We start from the raw sequence: 20,725 nt of genomic DNA on the forward strand, positions 1-20,725 counted from the left end.
AGAAAGCTCAAAACGCATTTATAGAAAACAAATAGATGAAAACAAGCTGATCAAGCCTTCAGATGAAGAACTAAATAAGTCTGCTGTACATCGTCAGATATTTTCAAATCTCATTGTAAGAGCATTAGTTGAGAGTGTATATTCATAATAAAATACAGGTATTGTGTACACTCATATTTATGAAGGCACTGTGTACATTCATAGTTCATGACAACTGGAAATTATGTGGATTGACAATACAGCTACATGGGCTGTTCAAAGTATTTCAATATGGACTTACATGGTTCACATCATCAGCCTTCATCTCAGTGCTTCAAATAACGCACCGCTTCGGGTCTATTTTTAAGAGCGCGCTATATTTGTTTGAGAGTGGAACAGTTAAACCAATTTGTTCTCTCTGCTCTGCCTGTTCACACGTCTGAGGATGTGGTTTACAAGAACAGAGGCGGTGCATCTTTTAAATAGACACATATCTATTTAATAGACACGTGTCTATTTAATACACGTGTCTATTAAAGAGCAAAGCATGTTTTTTTTGTAGAGATCAGTAGTGTGGGCTCAATAGCACTGAATTAGTGTGCAAGATGCTGAGAATCATCTGTACATGAAGGGTTGCAATTCCTATTAAATGGGGAAAAAAACATGCTGCAAGATCTAGAATTGCTTAGAATTGAATAAGGCTGAGCAGTAAGTTTTGGCATCTTCTTGTGCTTGTTACGCTGACGATTCACAGCTCTATCTCTCTATCTCAAACCTGATAACCAGGCTGGGCTTCTTGTATTGACTGAATGCCTAGAGGACATTAAATCTTGGATGGTACACAACTTTCTTCAACTGAATGAAAATAAGACCAAGGCTTTATTGTTTGCCCCCCCAGCCTCTAGTAATGCCTCGATGGCGCCACCCAAAGGCCTAACATTGTTAGTGGTAAATTATAGAAAAGCCCTATACTGTATGTACCATTTTATTATGGTTTAGCTAGTTGTGGATACATTGTTAGATAACTCTAACATTTACCCATTTTGGGCTTTGCTTTCTTGCTGTCAATCATTTGAAGTGTCAGGTTTTTCATATGGTGGATATCATAGTTTGAAATGAAACTATACCTTAAAGAAAGGCAGATCATCTAATTTGTTTCAAGATAAGATATAACTTGATTCAAGACAATTCTCACAGCATTGATTATTGATTATTTTCTTTGTCAATTTGTCATGATAAAAATAAGACATTTCGAGGCCAAGTAGAAGTTTAAATACATCAACATGGATACTTTTGCAGCCCCCCCAGCCTCTACTAATATCACTGCCCAGAGCCCAGATCAGCTATCCACCTATGTCAAATGGCATGCCTCGATGGCGCCACCCAAAGGCCTAACATTGTTAGTGGCAAATTATAGAAAAGCCCTGTACTGTATGTACTATTTTATTATGGTTTAGCTAGCTGTAGATACATTTACCTTCACAGCAGAATAAGCTTTAGCTCCTAGATCACAAACATTACAAGCAACCAATAGCAAGGAGCACAAGTGTTAGGCAGTGGCCTGACAATATTTCTGTGATTGTTGAATAATCATGTGAACGGAAATACTCAGAAATACTCAAACCAGCCAGAGTCAAAACTAGGAATTGAGAAAGAAACACAGCAGATCTAGACAATAGCCTATGTGTTACCCTGCCACAATCTGAGGAACAGTGAGTGAGCAATACACACACACACACACTGATTCAAAGTATACCCAGTCACCAGAATAAAATGTTGGCATTGTGCATTTCTGCAAACCACTGTTACGCCCGGCCTAGGGGAAACAGCGGGCATAGCATAAAAGTGACTCCCCTCCTTCCCCACTCCCAAGGATGACCAGTGCCACAACAGGTGCAGTCCAAACAAAAGTGATTTATTTATCACGGCAGCGAAAAAGCGTCGGGGGGAGCACAGCCAAAATAACAAACACAACAATCTGAAAATTATAACCACTAACTTACCTAACCAGCAAAAGAAAACAAAGAAAAATACAAGCAGCTTACCTGCCTCCCTAACATAAACAGGAGAAAAGAAAAACAAAGGAAAAGGCTTCCCACCCCTACAGCTACCAGGACTGCTCTTTTAGAAGTTATTTATATTATGTACAACAGAGATCAATCTACAGCACTAGGTCAATACGGCGTTCACTTGGTTCACTACAGCACTGCACGGTCTGGTTGGGAGCCAGGAAGAAGAAGGAGTGAGCCGGCATCGGACAGACGCCCCTTTCAAAGTAGGCGCCATTAGTCTCCCGTCCAATCACCAGCCGCCACCTGCAACTCAACACACTGGGAAAAATACACAATCAGGGTGAACACTGCCACCCGCAGGCAGGGAGGGAGAACAGCAGATCTACAAATACAATCAAATACAAATTATGACCAGCAGAAATACAAATGCACTCAAATACAAATTATGACCCAGGGTCATAACACCACGGATACGTTGAATCTCAACATTCCTGAACCAAAAATACGTTTCATATCAACATTTCTAGATACGTGCATATCAGCGTTATAGTGTTTTACCGCTCGTGGTGCTTTTCAGGCGCTTTTGGCGTTTTGAGGCAATAGAATGAGGGTAGGCTATAATAACCATTTTCTGGTTATGAAATAACATAAATTATATATTTTATTACACCCCACGTATTTCGAGCGTGTGGAACAATGAGATACATTTTTGTTCGGAATCCCCCAGCCCCCCAGTTCTCATATGCGCTTGTTTACGGCCTATGGCCGTAATTACATTTTCTGTGACATGCACGCATATTTCCTGTATTTTTAACACAATATTCTTAACAACCCCCGAAATGATTGGTTCTTGGTTCCTGTGATAGGAACGGGACGCTGTGATGAGGTAAATTAATGTTTAGAATGTTGCACATTCTCTGCATAATGTTGCACAGTTTACGTTGTTTACGAGTTCCATTCCATATTCCATCTTCATAAATGAAAGAACTATTAATCTGGTTCTCTATTCCTTATAAATATGCAGCTTGCCATGATAACTGCACTCAACAACAGAAATAGTCAATACACACTGTAGCTACCTGTCAACTAATTACTTTACAGCTGAATAAGATCAGAATTCAAGAGACAGCCAAGACATGAGCTGAATAGCATGGCTGAACGCCATTTCTTTATTTTTCATTCCACTCAAATACATTTTATTGAAAATGCACATTTAATTGTCATATAAAAAGCTAGACTGTAGTCCTCTCACAGCACTCAGGGAGGCGCTGTTCTGTCTGGCACTGGGGTCTGACCATTGTATATAAATGGGTATGACGAATAAGTGAATGATTGGAACTTGAGACAGGCTACAGGTTTGACTGCATTTTCTTTGGACGTGCAATATGAATAAAAATAAATTAATGAATCATGTCAAATAAAGGTTCCTCGTTGAAATCAACGAGCTTGGTGTTTTGCTACGCTGTAGCTTAGTAGCCTAGGTTATCGGCTGTGTCACTGCCAAATCTGTCCGGGCTACCGTTGTTATGGCAACGAGTGCGCTGGGCTTTGGAGTGAAAGCCGGCTAAAATCATTTATCTTTAAATTAGTAAATTACTGAAGTGCACTATTAAGGTGACAAATCTTCATCTGGGTTTGTGTAAATGACACTTTACATAGAACTCATAAACTCGTAAACAACGTAAACTGTGCAACATTATGCAGAGAATGTGCAACATTCTAAACATTAATTTACCTCATCACAGCGTCCCGTTCCTATCACAGGAACCACGAACCAATCATTTCGGGGGTTGCCAACGACCTCTAGGAGTCTGCAACCTACAAACCCATAAATCACCAAACCCTTGATAGATGAGCAATACCAGCAATACCATTACCAATGTTTGGTTTTTCAACACTAGCACACTGTCAGTATTTAAAAATAGCTTAATTAAGGTGATGAGACAATAAGGGGAGTGCCGGCATGTATATATTTATTTCCACTTCAAGCACTGGCATGAGGCAATTCACTGTGACATACACCGTAGGAAAGGGCTTGTTCAATAAAATTTCGAAACCCCTCGGTCTATAATTTGTTCAGGTCAATTATCATATTCATATTTCAGTTGTCAATCCGCCAATCCATCTTCATTGGGGATTCAGGTGCACAAGGACAGAAAAGTTTATCAGCTAGACCAACTCGTGCGACTTTCAATTTCTCCTATTTCTTCTCTCCTCTGGTCCTACGGCCCAAAAGTGAGGCGACCCATCTGGTATTTGCTAGAAGTGCCAGGCACCCAGTCCGGGGCTGTAGACAGGTGGTGCTGGGTGGTGGGAAGAAGGATGAGGATGAAGAAGGACAGAGGTGGCATGTGTCGACGTGTCTGCCAACACTAAAAACAAAGTGACTGTGAGAAAGAAACAACAACGCCACCGCTCTCTTTCTCTTCCTCACACTTTATTTGTGATCACAGTGGATTAAGAAAGTCAAAGTAAGCCACTAAGTAAGTGCAGGCCCCCCCACAGCCTCTTTCAAAGCATATTTATGTCGCAGAGTTAGATTTTCCCCGCAGTGAAAAGTCCTATTTGTATACTACTAGTGTATTCCAGTTCTGAACCATGGCTGGATTATACAACTACAAGCATTTTGTTTTTTAACCATGGGTATATTTTTGTTACCTTGTGAGGCAGCTGGATTCGCAAGTTCACGATCACACGAGAATCCATCTTGCCAGGCTTCAAGTTATGCGTTTGTGGCCGAACCACAGCGGTGCGGACCAATCAGCGTCCTGTGAGGGCAGCTGGGGGGCGTGGCTTAGGTGTGGCGACAGCGAGAAGCGACTGTTCGTTCACAACAATGGCGGCTCCTAAAGAGGCTAGCGTAGATGCTGCTATAACATCAGTTATTTCTGAACCGGAGAGTGTTTCTTCATTGAAAGAAGAGCAAAGAACGGCACTGAAGGCTTTTCTGGATGGAAAAGATGTTTTCGCTCTTCTCCCGACCGGCTTCGGCAAGAGTTTGTTTATATGGTTCGTTGATCTGATTGGTTGAAGTTAGCCCGTGATGGACGGTGATAGACAGATGGTTCATCCAATCACCTGCCAAGTATTTTTTGAAAGTGCCTGCCCTTTTCCAAACAGTTTCCAATGACGACTTCCCAGATGGTTCTGTGTAACAAACCATCTGGCAAGTCAGGTTAATATGTTTGTACATCATGGTGCAGAATCAAATTACTCATGGAATACTTTGTTTCAGAAATGGTGACAAAATTTGGTGAAGGTGAAGGCGCTCATCCGTCAGAAGCTAAACAATGCTTTGAAGCTTAATGTATGTGTGTGTGTGAGTGTCTGAGTGAGTGAGTGAGTGAGTGAGTCAGTGTGTATGTTGCGGTTTATGTGGAAAAACAGCCAATGTCCACATGTACCTGTCAATTTGTACAGGTACAATTTATTCATGAACGATTCTGCATCGATGCAGAAAACTCAACAATCAGATTTTAAAAACTTAATTCACAACATTATGACTGCCCCTTTATTTTTTTAAAAACTGGGCTGAACTGACGGCCAAACCAATTGGATGGTGCTACTTGAACGGACATAAAACACTTTGCATCTTGTTTACAGTCACGTGAAGCTGTGAGAGGGAGGGAGGGAAATGCCAGTGAGACATCTGCAAACAAACTGGTACATTTACGTAGTTTTCACATGAACCGGTGCATGCAGATGAACTGGCAGGTATGTAGGAATTTTTGGCGAGCTATTTGTACAAATTGAGTGGTGCATGTGAACACGTTCCACAACATCGAGTGATGTACAAACTGGCCGGTACATGTGTATAGTGGCCTACATTGACACTGACATTGAGTTTTTCCACATAAACTGTAACATACCGTCTGTTTTGTCTCTATGTCTTACCTGTCTGAAAGAAGTTTTTCTGTCAGCCTTGGTGACTCTAAATGAAATAATGCTTAAGTTTAATAATTCATCAATTTGCTGGGGACACCCTGAAACCCCCTCAAGGACCCCTGGTGGTCCCGGACCCCACGTTGAGAACCACTGCATTATAAGACTATAAACGAGCTTGACTGAATAAACAATTTAGTCGGCATTAACTGATGAACTTGATGAAGTGCATTGATAAGAAGGGAAATGGTCATAACTCAATGACCATTAATCCAATCATCATAAAGTCTGCCATATATGTAAAATACACTATAGGAAACATATTTCATAACCAACCCATAGGTGGTGCCACAAATCCCCAAATGTTGTACCTCCTAATCCATCCAGCCAACACATTTCTATACAATTTGGTACACATGATCTGTGGTCAGCTAATATTCAAAATGTCAATGATATGGGATTTTAAACCATTTGAATACTCTGAAACTGAGTTTTCCTAAGGCTCTGGCAGTTATCAAACCACTGACACCAAAAATGATACACATTTACACAAAGACATACAATGATACACATTTACACAAAGACATACAGTATAATATCAATTAATCTTTATTTATATAGCACATTTTGTGCTACCAAATAGTATGCACTTAACATTAAATTCAATACAATTAAAATAAAATACAATTAAGAGTGCATAAAAATAAAGAATAAAATAATAAAAATACATTTAAAACAAAATACACAAAAAATATAGTGCAAGCAATAAAATAAAGTGCAAGAAACCTACAGGAGGAAATAAGATAAAACAAATAGTGGGTTGAGCCGGTAGAACCGGTAAAGCATGTATGGTTAAGGCTCAGTCCTAACAGCAGCAGCACAGGATCGAATCCTGTCTTTCGTGTCTCTCTCTACTGTGCCTGTTCAAATAATAATAAAAATAATATCAGTTCTAAGAAAAAGCAAGGCTAAACAAGGACGTCTTAAGCTTGCGTTTAAAGATGCCTAGTGTTTGAGCTTCCCTGAGATCCAAAGGGAGGCTGATCCAGATCCAGAGGAGCTGGAAGCAGTCTCCCAGAAGTTCTGTCCTGCAGAAAGGTAAAACTAAAACTAAAAAGAGGAACCAGTGGATCTGAAGGTTCTACTAGGGACAGATTTAGTCAGCAGATTCTAACCAGGAGCGAGTCGGATAAGGAGCTGGATTTAACAACCAATACAGTACATTTTAGGGGAGCAGTAGAGTCAATGGTAGCCTTTAGCTTTGAATATAAGTTAGTAGTCCGAACATCATAGGAAGAGGGTCAAAATGGTGTTGGATTTAAAAAAAATAAAATAAAATACAATTTTATCTTGACAAGAGTCAAGATAACATTTTTAACATTTTAAATTAAAAAGGGCATTGCAATTACAGTAAAAAAAACACAAAAAGGCGATGAAAAGATCAAGAGTATGTCCATGTTTATGGGTGAGCTGTTTGTATAAAACATGTTATATAAAATCCATAGAGTTTAAAAGATTAATAAAAATCAGCTGCTTTGGAGTCTGCAGTGTTATCCAGGTGCACGTTAAAATCCCCTGTGGTAATAATCCTCACTCAAACACTCAAACACCTTAATTGTGTACATGTATTACCTTGTATTACATACAAGGACTAGGGCATGTTTAAGAGACATAAAAAAAAATCAGTCAGAACAGGAGAGAGTTGACTGGCACATACCTTTAAAAACAGCCCCAGACATATAGACATTAATTAGACTTCTGGTGACCGGTGTTACTTGCAGTGGAAGTGCTCTCCTCCTCGCCCACCTCTGCTGCTCTGGTCCTCACATTCTCCAGCTCAAACCTGTTCGCCCTTATCTGCCCTTCTTGCGGCCTTCCTCCTCTTAACACCATCCGTTTTCGACTACCTGTTGGAAAAAAGTGGTATACCAGTGAGGAGGTGGGTATAGCGCAAACACGTCTCAGTATATTTCATTAATACAGTAAATGGTTAATGTCGATAATAAAAAAACTTGGGGGACATAAATTTGTGACTTACGTGTCTTTCTACAGCTCCACACCAACACTGCAATGGCAGCAAGGGCAGCAAGGGCAGCAAGGACAACGCTAATGCAAGTGATATCACATATGCCAATGACACTGATTTTTTTACCACCTGAAAGTATATAGCAAGATGTTTAGGTTGGGCTCAAGGTGCTGCTCTTTTGGTTTGTTTCCAAGATAACGTTTTTGCTAAATTTTGCTAGTTCATCTTTAGTGTGCAATGAAATGAAAATGAAAAGATTGAAAGATGAAATGCTTCATGGATCGGTAAAGAGTCTGCGCTTCTCTTCTGGAGAGAACAGCTCAAAAGATACCTACCAGGTCCAACCGCCTTGCTTGTTTGTTTCTGATTGAGCTGGCCTCTAGTCGTTCCTCTGGGATCCTTCCTGTTGCCTTGGTCTTCTGTTACATTTGCAGTGATTGTTTATAATGACACAGAGAAAAGTTTTCAAGTACTCAGATTACTACACATGCAGAATTAATGGTATTGTTAACTGTAGAAAATGTGGAAATTTAGCATTTGAACCATAGAGTATTAGCTTCACTGTGCTTACCAACAGTCAGGTTAATGTAATCCATCTTGACCTGACCAGGCAGTCGAACAGAGCATCTGTATTGTCCTGCATCAGACTGATTTACGTTGGAGAGTTTCAGGGAAATGTTTCCTCTGCTCAGTTCATCCAGGAAAAGAGATGTTCTGTTTGTGAATGGCTCCTCCTGTTCAATCCACCCACGGCGATAAACGTAGAAAGCGGTTTTGAGGCTACCTCTACTCCACTCCACTATTAGAGAAGTCACATTGAACGGGGGCTCCAGGCGACACAGCAGAATGACATCATCACCAACTTCTGCCTTTATTGGCTGAGATGAACAAATCACCGCTGGCTCTCCTGGAGAGACAAATATTACATTTAGACCAGATAAAGCCTCCATTTAGTCATCTGTAACAAAGTACAAAAAAGGACAACCTACTTTTAAAATATTTAAATATTTTATTGGTTTCCTGGTTTGTTTATGTTTATCCTTTTGCCAGGAAACAACAGCACAGTTGTATTGGTTCAATTCAAGAGACTTAAATTAAATCATTTGCACACAAAATGTAGCCTAATGCATAACTTACACACCAGGGTGTAACAGCACAATGTGACTAGGCCTACAAACTATTACGTCTGTGGCCTAGTTACATAATGTTGGTCTGCCTTTGTGGTTGGGAAATATTAATTAGGCCTACTATAACAGCACTATTGTATACTTTCCACATGTTGTAGAAAAGCCAGACACCATAAATTAACTCCTGTTTTGACGGTTTTTAAATCAGTGTTGTTGGACTTTCAAAATCAGCAGAGGAAGTAGATAACAAGTTTTAATTATATTTACCCCACCAACTGACAACTTGTTGGCCTTCTCTTATAGAGCCACAAAACCCACTGGCCTGTCTGGTGTTAAGACACGCAATGAGTTTTACCTTATGGCTTTTAAGCTTCTTATCTTTCTGTGTCTTTGCATAAATGCCAAAATGTTAATATAATATGGTCAAATCAGACTAATCCGAAAGAATATTTCTGGAGTAATTACGACTAATTATATGGTAAAACGTGACGGCTCACTTGGATCAAATTAAAATCACCTGTCTTCTAATCTATTAGACATAGGCTATGGGCTATTCGCCATTTTCCACTGCTATATAGGTGTGCATCTCACTAAAACCACATGTTCCACCGAACAGAAACACGTCCTCAAACTTCCTCAAACCATTCTAGAAAGTTCAATCAAGAAACTCCATTATACGCCTGCGAGGCATAAAATAACACAGTAAACAAATGGATTTCAGTCATGTCAATGTAGAAGCAAGCCCTTCGTGACACTAAGTTTAATATAAAGTGATTGAATGTGTAGGCCTACCTGAGTAGCCCATGACAGTGAGCAGCAAAAGGACCGGTCCCACTTTGAGGTTCATTATCAAATCCGGACACTGAAGAAATTATCTTTCTGCTAACCTGTTGCATAGGCGGTAATATGCTTTTTAAAATGATTTAGAAAAAAAAAAAAAAAAAGACCTGAGATGGCTAGGTGTACTAGGTTGTCATGTTATCCGTGCGAAAAACTAAACAGAACCGTCCATGCTGTCCTGCCTCGATGAGAACACGTATTAGTGATGTGTCGGTCGTGAACGAGTCGGCTCTATGAGCCGGCTCCTCTAAGTGAACGATGAGAGCCGGCTCCCGTCTGAGAGCCGATTTCTTTTTTTCTTTCTTTTATTTTGTAAATTAATACAGGACAGAATAATATGATGATCTTTTCGCCACGCTGCTCGGCCACGCACACTCCATGCACTGACTGAATGTTGTGTTGATGTGTATGTGTGTGCGACCAATCACGTGTGATGACAGACAGAACAGCAGAAAACAAGATGAGTGACAGTCGCATACGAAGTAGCATTTGGATGCATTTCAATAACATAGACGACCTAAAGGCAGAATGTAGTGTTTGATGTTTTTACATTATTTAAGGTTTTTATACCAAACATAATGTAAAATTATGGTATTCTGGAAATTATAAGATTTAGTATAATTACATTGAATAATTTAAGTGATAAATGTGCACATATACCAATCATAGGTTAAAACATTGCTAAATTTGGCTAAATTATAAAAGCCAGAAGTGGTACTAAATGAAGAGCCGTTTGGGAGCCGAAAGAGCCGGCTCTTATTGCTGAGCTGAGCCAAATGATCTGGCTCACTAAAAAGAGCCGGAATTCCCATCACTAACACGTATGTCCTTCCTCATACGCAGTTTCGTTTACCCAGGTTAGTATCTGCTAAGCCTCAACCGGTTCGGCTCCTCGACATGTATCATATTTCATACAGCATCTTCTACCTGCGCGCTTTCGGTTTCAACTGGAACACGAAATAGCCTACAGGATCAGCAATCATATGATTGGCTCGCACAGTAATCGACTTCCCCATCCCTTCTTCATTCTGTGTCCGGTCTCCAAACGGCTGCTCCGTAGTCGCTCAAACTTCCACCTTTCCTCCCAGACCTTAGTATCCTGTAGCCCGGGTACCATCAAAGTTGCAGCAAAGTGTTTTTGTTTTCCCAAAGACGCAGCTTTCGGGAGCTGGGTATGCTGGTATGGAATGCCATTTTAGTCAATATTAAATAAATAAATAAATACATAAATAAATAAATATGCCTATGAAATAGATAAATATGCCTATGAAAGAAATCCTGAAATAAATAAATGAGGCAATAAATATATAAATAAATGTAAATATAAATATATAAATGAGTCAATATAGTTCAATAAATAAATAAATAGGTTATTGTTTCAAAATGACGTTTTTCCATAGTACTACTTTTATTTATTTCAGGGGACTTTTATTTCATAATTCCACATTTATTTATTTCAAGGGACTTTTATTTCCTAATGCCACATTTATTTCACAGCTCTTTTTATTTCCATCTGTTATATTCAAATGAATGGGGCGTGGTTATCTCAAAGATTGAGACCAAAGCAACAGCACCAGAACAGCACTGAATCACTGAATGTCCTTGGAAATTTTTGCGGTCTTTTCATATTTGACAAACGGATATTCAACATTTCCCGCCAGAAGTCCTTGTTCATTGTTCATCTGCGGCGATGTCTGAATTTGAGAAAAACATCTCAACATTATTGAGAGAGGCTGCCAACTGCCTCGATGGGATGGTGACACGGCAGCCACCACCTATAGCTGCCGAAGTGGGCACTCCGAGCCCAAGAACCCCTGTCCAAGGTAGGTAACGTTAGCTAGGTACCGATAAAGTCGGTGTTCTCCAGGTAAACGTAGCTAGCAAGCTGCCTGCCCGAAAACACAATTAGTTTAACCTTCGTGATTATTCAGTATAGATGGCACTACATTGTTGGTGTGGTTAACAAATTTTGATGAAAAAATCTGTGACAACGTGATCCAGTTCTGTTATAAGAGAATGGGAACATGTCCTTAGCACTGAATCATTGTGGTAGCATAACTTCAACTAGCGCCATTTTGACAGGACCCCAGAGACTTTCAGTGAGCTCTGTTGCTGCATAGCTAACTTCCTCGGCCTGTTTGAATCAAGTAGGTTTCAAATCATTTGAAATCATAATTATTAACACCAGGATCAGAAGTTAGTGCTGCGTGATAGCCTGCAACCGCCAAACTCACGACCGACACACCAAAGATAAACTACACGGAATCAGGGTTGGAAATTAGCACTGGCCACCGGCCAAATGCCGGGCCACTGACCGCCAATTTGATTGGACGTGAAATTCAAATTCAAAGCTGCGTCTAGTCTGCCGCAAATTGCATCAGAAGAAGAAATAAATCTGACGGACTAACGTTATTTAAACAACAATGTGGCGTTACATTGCGGGTGTAAAGAGAGCGGCTGATGTAAGTACACCTAGGCAAGAGGAGACAACAACTCACGAACCAAAAGTTAAAAAGCGATTTTGAATGGGAAGTGGAGAAGAGCCGACAGTGGGGAGTTACGTGACTAGTTTTCGATGAGACTAGTGTTTTGCTCCCGCTGTTGGCAGCACACGGAGAGCGAGACAGTAGCTGCGGTTACATGAGACATTTTTTTTTTCATTCTGAATGAAATCATTTTGAAGGAAGATTGTCATGCAAGTGTTTACATGAACACTAAATATAACGATCGCATTGAGATGTGCGTTTACATGCTCCACAGTATGTAATCAGAATAAACGTTTCTGACATGCGCAAAACACCGAATCCAGCACTCTAACATGGGTTTATGTTTTTAAATGATGGACCTGGTCGGTTATTTCTTTCCTGCTGTTCTTTCTGATGAAGCAACAGTTTTATCAAAACATACAACTTCAAGTGTCAGAAAAAGATGTTTGTTTTGCCCCCGCAATGATTGGGTCCATTTGTAATTTTCTAAGAAAAAGTTAATTTCCAACACTGGAATTAACGGTACTTTTTACCCAAATGCAAGCAAACAGAAGGGAGCCATATTTCTGTGCTTACAAAGCGACATCAACAAGCTTTGTCTGTGTGCCTAACATGTCGCCCAGACTGTCTGTCTAATCTTATGTTTTCTGTTTTCACATTTTAAAGCTGAAGTGGCGAGACTATTCGCCCCATACAGTGTACTTACTTTCACACCATTGTAAGTAGTTAGTTTACATTTGTTCCAAGGCAACTTCTGTTTGAGAATTAATGCATAATGAATAAAATGTTAGAATAATATTTTTTTCTTCTTCTTTTCCCCTGTTTCTCTTATGTGTGTGTGGTATGTAGTAAGAGACGATGATCCTACAAATTTCAAGGCCAAAATTGAGGATGCCTTTCCCCAGTTAAAAGAGACGGGGGGGTTCAAACTACTTCGGATTTCAGGGACTACACGCAGCCGGGATGTAACCCTAATCCCAAATCCAGATGAAGGCTACACTGTGAGGTATCTTTCCAACCCAGGGACCGGCATTGGACAAGCCATGATTTATATCAGGCCATTGCAGAGGAGTATTGTTTTGGTATGTCATTAGATTGTTCACATTTCACCAGAAAATTCAAGTGTGAGCCATTTCTACTTGCAGTAAAATACTTATGTAATTCAACAGTTAAAGCTTTGATTTCATTTTTTTTTTTTTTATGTAGACCCCAACATCCCAGCAACATCAAGGACCACTGACGAGATGCTTCACCTGCGACAATGATTTCCCCTTGAATCGGATGAGAAATCACATTGCTAAGTGCCCAAGGTATGTTTGGCTATGTGTACTAATTCTTGTGAAACATTTTGTCTTACTCTTGTAAACCATACAAGTTTAATCAGTGCAACATAGTGAAACATTTGTATCACAGCAACATGGTAGTTTGTTAGAACTTTTGACTGAATATGACTTTGGTGTCAATATAAGTCCATATACAAGCACTCACACTCATCTGTAGTTCCTGGGCAACTGTGGAGAGCATCAGGTTTGACAATTCCTCCCCCCTCTCCATTAGTTTCCATTGCTTTCGTGCTCCGTTTCAAAAACGTACTTATCAAGTTGTTGAAGCCCTGTCATTGATTTGTGTTAGAAAGGGAATCGTCTGTCGTACTTTAAAGTAGGTATACTAATGGTAACATTATCGATAAGGGTACTTTCTTTCTTCCCCCATATAGCTAGTTTATATGCTCATGAGATACCGATTTGCGATGACGCATATCTCAAAAGTACGACAGACGATTCCTGTTCTAACATAATTGAATGACGGGGTTTCAACTACTTTTTTTTCTGAAGTATGTTTTTGAAACAGAGCACGGAAGCAATGGCAACTAATTGGTGGGCGGGAACTCGTCAAACCTGATGCTCTTCAGTTGCCTAGGAACTACAGATGAGCATGAGTGCTCCTATAGGGACTTAAATTGATGCCAAAGTCATATTCAGTCAAATGTTCTAACAAACATCCATGTTGCTTTAAGATAATGTGTCAATCTCCGTAAACCCCTCTTTCAGCTTGCCCAGTGTTGCTGCAGCTCCTTCTGTTGACACTCAGAGTAGGCAAGCACTAAATACCTCAAGCAGGGCAGAGGAGCCATCCTGTAGCTTCAGTGAAGGCAGGAGAGAGGAGTCATCTTATTCAGGTGGAGGAAATTCACAGCTCGGGAAAACCAACAGTAGACATAACCAAAACCGTGAACTTCTCTTTGCCTCTCAGCATTTTAATCCAATTTGTCTAATAATGCAACTTTGTATCTTTACTCTAGATTGGAAGTCTGAACCAGATGTGGATAAAGCTGCACAGCTGTACAAGTCCAATTTACTCTCTCAAAACGAAAAGAAAAAGGCGCTCTGGCTTAGAATGGACTTGCGAGATACGCCAGAAGACCAGGAGAGATCTTTAATCTGCTTCTACAAGGCTCCGAAGACGGAGTGGGCTAGCCCTCTCAGTTGTAAATTGGAAGGTACTGCTGGTGTGTCAGTGTTGAAAAATATTAAAATTTGTTTCCTGTACAATTTACTCAAAAGACGTAACTTCTTTCCATAGGGGATGCAGCTGTCGGAGAGGGGGTCAACCGGTTCTTCCTCTCAAAAGCAATGAGCCTCCTCCAGTTTGGATTTCACATACATTTTGGTATGTTGCGGCTGAACATGTATTTGGTTTGTGGTAAGCAATGGGAACTTGTTTAAAGAGGTTGCTCTCCACTTGTTTTTAAATTTGAAACCCCACTGCATTCTGTACAGGGAACACCAACATCACACGACTGTTTGAAGGAGAGCAAGACCACCTAACTCCATCAACCGCTCAATTCCTTCTTGAGAGTGACATGTTCCTAGTGGCAGGTAGGAGGGGTGCCTACTGTGGGGTCTGAACTAAAAATACGAATTGCTGTTTTAAGGGCCTGTGTCCACTGAGCCCTTTTTTTCTGACAGAAAAGCGCCGGGATGACGCGCCTGTGCAGCGGAGGAAAAAGAAAATGCGCATGGTGTTTTGTTTTTATGACAACAATACTGAAACATATCTTCGATCTTGTGGGAAAATCACCTAGTATCACCACTTAAGCGTTTTTGCTTACTTAAAGATATCCTTCAGCAGGCAGGAGATATGTTGCCTTCAGTCCCCTTTTTGACTCTGAATTATTTAGCTGACCCAAAATAGGCCATTATGTGTTTATGCGTAATTGCTCCCGCCTCCCTTACCACATTGGCTGGTTGGGAAAAAGCGGCGATGACGACAGGAGAGCCTTTCTGAAAAGTTCAACTTTTAACCTGAAGCGCTCCGAGCGGCCGCACAAAAAAGGCAGGAGCGCTCTGGAGAAAGACGTCGGGCGCGGCACTTTTTCTGAAGGCGGCCATATACACTCCGTTCTCATTGGTAACAACTGAAAAAAGTACGCTGGTGTTCAGGAAAAAAGCACTCAGTGGACACATGCCCTTAATCAGTTCTTAGCTATTTGGATGTTTTATTTGACCATTAAAAGCATGAAATGAATATTGTTTTTTCTTTTTTTTATTGGCAATTTAGGACGGATGATGGGCCATTCATTCCTACACAGTGGACCCTGTTTGTCTGGCCTAAGTCCTGCAATTGTTGATGTTGTTGATGTCCTGTTTGGGGGATCACCAACAATCCAAATTGAGGATTGCCCTGATATTGACATCCGTACCACTATCCAGTTGGTAAGAGTTTTGGTGGTGTTATTTGTTCAAATTAAGAGTAGTTTGTTTCCTATTTTTTATATATATCAAAGAAAGTGCTGTAATTACGTAACCCTAATATCAGGTGATGATTGAACTGATGCATGCAATTTTGTGACATCATGAGTCCTTTATATTGTGGCCAAAAATAATTTTGTTTGAATAAGAGATATTGCACTTAAAGTTGGCCACATGTTGTCATCTAGCTGGAGGGCAACGCTGAGTTGACAACACAGGAAGAGAAAGCTGTCCTTGACCTCGCCTTGTCCTGGGACCTGCCTGGTGTTACGGAATAAACTTAAAATGCATATTAAAATTAAGTTTTAAATTACTTTTTTCCAACAACTAACCTCTCATCTCTACTAAAGATGGAATCACACAAGATGCTAAGATGGTGGTTTCCGGTAGGCTAATCTCCATAAGCAGACTTTTCCAATGGGTCCTGAGATTGCTGGTAGGCTAACACTGAAGATTAAACCACCTCAGGTGCTAATATAGTGCCCTAACACAGTGAATATGAAGAGGAAAAATGTGATTTTAAACTTCAATTCTGCTGGCTGGCAATTTGATGGTCCTGGTTGGAATTGAGACATATTCTGGATCATGTTCATACCTTTGAAAATGCTTATAAATAATTTTGTATGTCAAAGCTTACCCAAATTTGTTTACATACATCAGGGATGTCCAAACTAATCCACAAAGGGCCAGTGTGGGTGCATTTCAAACAAGCAGAGACACACCTGATTCCAGTGTGCCTATTAGTTGTGAGGTCATGGGTCACTGCTTGGTTGGAACACAAGCCGGCACCCACACCAGCCCTTTGCAGATAAGATTGGACACCACTGACATTATGGTACTATCAGAGCATAGAGCTTATTTTTAAATATGATATGATGTATGAGGTAGGATGTATGTGGTAGAGGGCTTGCCCACATGCAAGGACTCTACCTTCAGTAGCATCTAGTTTTGTTTTAGTGTGAAATTCAAACTCAATTATTGTCTACTGAGTAGACAAGAAATTCAATTAATATCCTCAACTAACTATCATACAGAACCCTTCACATTGTTATATTTTGTATTAAAAAAGGATGAAGGCATCTTTAGGTATTAATGACCTGGCCATATGTCTTTTAATGTTACTTTTTTCAAAAGGTGCATGGGGGGGCCCTTGATCAGCCTTCAACATTGGTCTCAAACTCAATACCTCAAGGGGCGCAGTGTCTGTGGATAGGCCTACTTATTTCAGAAATCACACCGTCACCTATGTTTTCTCACATGAGGTAACTATTTACTGATTTCGGGTGGTGTGGTGCAGGCTTGTAACAAAGAACTGCAGGACTGCAGCCCTTGAGGACAGGAGTTCGAGAGCACTGGCCTACTAGATTATGATGGACAGTACAAAAAGCAGAGGGAAAAACAGACCTGATCAGCTTGTGATTACCGTCTATATGCCATAGACTGTTTGGTGCAGGAACATTGTACTGACGACGCCTTGCAGTCTGGATGGTTAACCTTCGCATCAAGATTGCTCCTGGATCAACTCGCCGCATTGACGCCCTTAATCGATGCCCTGATTGAAAAAGGAGATTCACATACATTATGAAATAACTGAAGAAAACGTAATTAGATGGATGTTATTACGGGAGTAGTATATACTATGTATTGTGGACTGATAAAGTTTAAGTGTAAAGACTAGGGAGGATGTGGCTCTTTAAATTCTTCAACAAGCAGCCAGTAGTACAAGTGAGAGAAATATGCACACTCAAATTGGCTACAGGCTAAACCCATGTCATTTGGAATTGGGTTTGGTCTTCTTGAGGTTAAACAAACACTGTTAATTCTTACTTTGAATGCGTATGCCCCTGGATCGTACATGTCCCAGCATCATTTGGTAGCCAGCATTTGGATGAGTGCGTTGAATCTCCATCACCAAGGCATCCAAGTCGTCATCGTTAATAGTAGAGTATAGGTCTGATTTTCTACATTAGAAAACAATTACAAATACAGTATGTTAGCTAACTTGCAGGGGGAAAAAATAAACGTGTAACATCTCATAGTAACTAAGGTTTGAACTCGCAGTGCACACAGCGCTGGTGGGCAAAAGGAATCACAGCTTTTGGTGAAAGTTTATTACAGTAGTTTTATAAATTTTTTGCATGGTCATGGCTGTCATGCTTGACTGTTCCCAAATAAAGGTGAAAGTATTGATCAACAAAACAACAAAGGGGATATCAATCTACTAGACGTATAATTTAGTGATTAAGCATTAAAACTGAGGAGGGTTGCAAGATTTCGTTATAGGTAAGTTAGTTAGATTAAATTGCCTTATGACAGTAAGTTAGACATAGCACCTTAGGGGGGACTGACCATTGTTCCGACGGCCCATTATTCCGAAACCCCAATAGTCCGAAAAATGTCCCATTGGACCGAAAGCCCATTTGTCCAAGAGCCCGTTATCCCGAAAACAAACGCCCATTGCTCCGAAGGCCCATTGCTCCGAAGATACACACTCTCCCTGCAGTTAGAAAGATTCATGGCCTGCAATCAGTCGGCCCTGCCTCGTAAGGTTTCATACCCTCTTTCCTCCGGTTGATTGGGAGCATCTGTGTATATATATGGCTGTGGGAACTGACGTCCGGTAACTTACCAACTACACCACTCGGCTGCTCCAAAAATCAGACCATGTGCGTCCATGAAGAAAACGTGAGCAGCTTGTTCTTCTTAGGGGATTAAGCCCTCACTACCATCATAATATCACTGCTGCATGGAACGCTGCAGAATTCCAACCAGGGAAGAAGGATTGTTTAGAGTAAATATCCGACCGTGAGGTCCGACAGCCAGCTTCCTCCGTTGCAGAAGCACATGGCTAATTGTTATGCAGCGTGACGTCATCGGACGTCATTCTGCATAATAATTAGCCATGTGCTTCTGTTTGAGAAATGTGAGAAAAGGGCAATGGGCGTTTTTTTCGGGATAACGGGCTGTCGGACAAATGGGCCCAATGGGACATTTGCTCGGACTATTGGGGTTTCGGAATAATGGGCCGTTGGAACAATGTGGGCTGTTGGAACAATGGCATGGCACCGCATTTTACCCGATCTATATCGTTAGTAAAATAGATGGATAAATGATCCTACAGTTTGGCTTGATGTAATGTTAGAGTTGAATAACATGTTCTGTTACTTGATTAACACATTAACAATTCACAAATCCCTAGATGCATACAACTAAAATGACATTAGCTGAAAAAGACATGGCACTTTTTAGGAGATTGGTTTATAACTTATAGCTAGTAAAATCAGGAGAGCAGTTGAATCCTATATAACGTTAGCATACACGGGCTGCCTGCTAGCTAGCTTAGCTTTGCCCCCGAGTGGCTGATAAATGTTTTTGCCCACCAGTCTCGTCATTTGTGTGAGGTCAGCTCGATAGCGCAATAATTGATTTTGTTAGCTCAAGTAACTTACCTTAGGCCTTCTTCGGCCAATCTCCTCTGAAACGTGCTGGGTGACACACCAAACAGATCCGCGATTTCACGGGTTGATAGACCAGACAACACAAAGGTAGCGAGCATATCGCCTGGAATATCCAGAGGCGGGCGTCCCGCACCTGAAGTAACTTGTTGGACATCTTCCACACGAACACGGTGCTCAATCAGTCTCAAACAATTTAAAACTTCGACATCCCCGTCTATATCTTGAAGAGCACTTATCCGCCCGAGTATTTCTAAAAGGTCTTCAATACTGGCCAAAATAGTATCCGCCGATAGACCATGTTGATCAATTTGATCTGCTAAGGATAGCATAGTATCTCGGAGCCCACCGATGTCTTCCATATCGTCCGCCATTTTGTCTGCAGCTAGGTCCTTCTCCCAACAGCTTGCATATAGATTCAGTGCTGTTCTGGTGCTGTTGCTTTGGTCTCAATCTTTGAGATAACCACGCCCCATTCATTTGAATATAACAGATGGAAATAAAAAGAGCTGTGAAATAAATGTGGCATTAGGAAATAAAAGTCCCTTGAAATAAATAAATGTGGAATTATGAAATAAAAGTCCCCTGAAATAAATAAAAGTAGTACTATGGAAAAACGTCATTTTGAAACAAAAACCTATTTATTTATTTATTGAACTATATTGACTCATTTATATATTTATATTTACATTTATTTATATATTTATATATTTATTGCCTCATTTATTTATTTCAGGATTTCTTTCATAGGCATATTTATCTATTTCATAGGCATATTTATTTATTTATGTATTTATTTGTTTATTTAATATTGACTAAAATGGCATTCCATATGCTGGGAGCTACCAGCTCGCTGATGACGTCGAGCCTACACTGCCGCACACACCCCCACCACACGCAGCCCTACTAGCAGATGGTGGCGTCAATCACCAAGGCTGGGATGCAGGAAAGTCACCTACAGCCTGACATGGATGATATAGTACAGGACCCCTAATTTAGTCCACATTAGGGCCCTGGACCCCAGGGCAATCAGAACAGTCATTCTTCTACATTCTCTAATTGTGTTAACTTCTTGTCAATTTTAACAATTCATCAGTTCGCTGGGGACCCCCTGGAACCCCCTCAAGGACCCCTGGTGGTCCCCGGACCCCACGTTGAGAACCACT

Source organism: Centroberyx affinis, unplaced genomic scaffold (genome assembly GCF_046629955.1).
Source record: "Centroberyx affinis isolate AG114_WGS23_722 - 3 ecotype Tasmania unplaced genomic scaffold, CSIRO-AGI_Caff_v1 ptg001387l_1, whole genome shotgun sequence".
NCBI classification, from domain to species: domain Eukaryota; kingdom Metazoa; phylum Chordata; class Actinopteri; order Beryciformes; family Berycidae; genus Centroberyx; species Centroberyx affinis.